Here is a 3,250-nt window from a genome sequence, read left to right as displayed (position 1 = left end):
GTTTTCTATATTTTCTTCGTACTAAACAAGCAATGATAAAACAATTATCACAGAAACACAACGCCCTACAAGTGCACAAACATGTCTCTCTTAAAACCGGCTCCATAACACTCTCTAATACATCGCTTCCCCACAAAGGGCGAGATAGTAGCAAACATTATTTTTAATAACTTTCTAGAGTTGACATGTTTATGTTTTTATTAACTAACTACAAAATTGTTCAATTCATATCAAATAAAAGCAGTAGTTCACGAAGTATATCACTTACATGCAGATCGATTGACACAAATTATTTTTTTATATAAATGAAGTTATCGATACCCACTGGTAATCAATACACGGATGCGTGAGTGCGCTGCGCTTCAGAGTGTGGAGCTTAAGCACTAGTACAGACAGAACGTTCCCAAGAGTAGTACTCAAAGAAATGTGACTGGCGCCCGAACAGCAGGGACGTACATGCACCGACAATAGAAAATAGTGCATTTAGAACGGCCAGCCACTAGCCGAAATATGGATTTGCGTAATAAAATCTAAAAAAGGACGACTGATTGCTGCGCTCTATAATTTATGTCTTTGTAGTGTCTTGTAACACAAGGAGGCAGGGGACAGGGTGTTGTTATGGGTGGCCGGTGTCCTCTTTCTGCAACACAAATGCGCGCGTGGATTAACATGGTTCTTCATTTATTTGTACTGGATACTTAACTTGAATAGAGGCTATGTTCATGATAAATATCATCAGTAATAGTACTCTTGAAGACAATATCGGTAATCTTGTTATTACCAACTTTGGTCTCACTGCTGAAACTAAACTAAACTCCTCCCAAACAGGCCATGAAGGCCCAACGGTACCGACCGGCCGCCGTGTCATCCTCAGACCATAGGCGTCACTGGATGCGGATACGGAGGGGCATGGTGTCAGCACTCCGCTCTCCCGGCCGTATGTCAGTTTCCGAGACCGGAGCCGCTACTTCTCAATCAAGTAGCTACTCAGTTTGCCTCACAAATGCTGAGTGCACCCCACGTGCCAACAGTACTTGGTAGACCGAATGGTCACACATCCAAGTACTAGCCCAGCCCAACAGCACTTAACTTCGGTGATCTGACGGGAACCGGTGTTACCACTGCGGCAAGGCTGTTGGCTGTCTCACAAGGCTGTTGGCGGTGTCACTGCTAGTCCCGCTGTAATCACTAATCTGGTCGCTATGTACTGTCGCAGCCCGTTACGTGAACTGAACCCGCTCTGCACTATACTGACAGACGCTAAACTGGAAGAATGAGTCACTGAGACCCTCTGGCCAGCGGCGGCGGTCTAAACACTTGCCGTCAAGAGGGCGTTGGCGGACGTTGCTTGTCGGTGTGTCTCTGGCCTCTCTCGTGATAGGTGCGCTCGATCCAGCGCCTACTATCGATCTTTGTGCTACATCTTTGCCGACCTGTGTGCTGGCGATGGCTTACGCCAGCACTAACTTAAGCAATGGCTTCAGCACTATCCAAACTTTCTCTCCAACGTTGTTACTGGCGACGAAAACTGGGTCCCCAAAACTAAGCAGCAAACGTCACTGTAGAGTTCGTCACGTCAGATAAGTCTGCTTCTCTTATGTATATTGATGGGATTGTTCCTGAGGAGTTTGACACTCTTGGTCAAATGATCAACAAACAGTTCTATTGCGATGTTTGGGAGAGGAGGGAAAACGAAACGTTCAGAGACTCAGCTACGATCGACTGGTTGTTCCACCATGACATTGCATGACCGCATGCAGCCTACATTATTCGGGGATTTTTAACTAAAAACAAAATGACAGTTGTTCCCTACCTGCGGCACTCACCACACTTAGCTTCGTGCGACTAGATGAACATCAACTTGAAGAAGTAAAGATCTGATACAGAGGAAGCAATCCAAGCAGAATAACAGAGACTAGTGTACACCGCAACAAAGAATGATTTCTAGGGTGCATTTCAAGATTGGCAGTCTCGTTGGGATGGGTGTATTCGCTCTCAAGTGGCCAAATTTAAAGATGATGATGCAGAATAAGATTTAGATAAGACACAATAATACTAATTAATGTGTTTTGAGAACTTTTGGATTCCACCTCTTATTTGGAGGTAAATGGTTCAAATGGCTCTAAGCACTATGGGACTTAACTGCTGTGGTCATTAGTCACCTAGAACTTAGAACTAATTAAACCTAACTAACCTAAGGACATCACACACATCCATGCCCGAGGCAGGATTCGAACCTGCGACCGTAGCGGTCGCGCTGTTCCAGACTGTAGCGCCTAGAACCGCTCGGCCACCCCGGCCGGCATTTGGAGGTAACGACGTTAAAATTTAAATTTAATTGGCTCTGAGCACTATGGGACTTAACATCTGAGGTCATCAGTCCCCTAGAACTTAGAACTAATTAAACATAACTAACCTAAGGACATCACACACATCCATGCCCGAGGCAGGATTCGAACCTGCGACCGTAGCGGTCGCGCTGTTCCAGACTGTAGCGCCTAGAACCGCTCGGCCACCACGGCCGGCATTTGGGGGTAACGACGTTAAGAATGTAAGCGCTCTGCAACAGGAGCGAAATTGGTTCCAGTGTATGAACAGCACATCTAATTAGTTTGAGACATGCATCTCGTGAGAAGAAACGGATGACAATCAGCTTTTCTAGTGTAACTGGTAAATGAAAGTAAGACGGCCAACAAAAGATGCACCATTTGTAGCGAGACTTTGGAAAGCGTTTCGTGGAAGCAAGTTATTCATGAAGTTGCAAGAAAAGCACGATTACGCACTGTGCAGGCGATCCATCCCTTAACGCTTCATCAGAGAAGTAATGCAGTCGGACACATTGACACCTACCGTCATGGATGCCAGCGTTAATCGCACAGATCGGATGAAGACGTGGAAGCGATAAAACCTGCTCCCAGGCGCACGCCGCTTTCTGTGTTTTGGCACCGTGAAAAATTATACCTGATGGGCTGCCGCAGCATTCTATTTAAGAGACAAGTTTGTGATACATTTTGCTTACCGGAACAGGTCCTGGAGAATAAATTATTAACCGCCGTACGACAATCATGCCCTTGATTCAAATCAAGCTCCTCGGAAGATTTTAATTATCTTAATTTTATACAGCAAGGTGGAAAAATGGTTAATGAACAGTTTGTGATCATCAGTGCGTCAATATTATGTGATAAATCTCAAAGAAGAATGGAAAAGAAAACTGAGAATCCGTTAGATGATGATCTCTTAGATTTTAGGA

General features: G+C 45.0%; 1 pseudogene; it reads right to left on the bottom strand.

Moving 5' to 3' along the window:
- Positions 1–1,022: 1,022 nt before the first annotated feature.
- On the bottom strand, positions 1,023–1,140 carry LOC124557658 (annotated as a pseudogene).
- Positions 1,141–3,250: the final 2,110 nt, after the last annotated feature.

This window comes from Schistocerca americana, chromosome 1 (genome assembly GCF_021461395.2).
Source record: "Schistocerca americana isolate TAMUIC-IGC-003095 chromosome 1, iqSchAmer2.1, whole genome shotgun sequence".
Lineage (NCBI taxonomy): Eukaryota > Metazoa > Arthropoda > Insecta > Orthoptera > Acrididae > Schistocerca > Schistocerca americana.
Note: the sequence above shows the minus strand (reverse complement) of the source record. Positions and strands in the feature narration are given on the sequence as shown.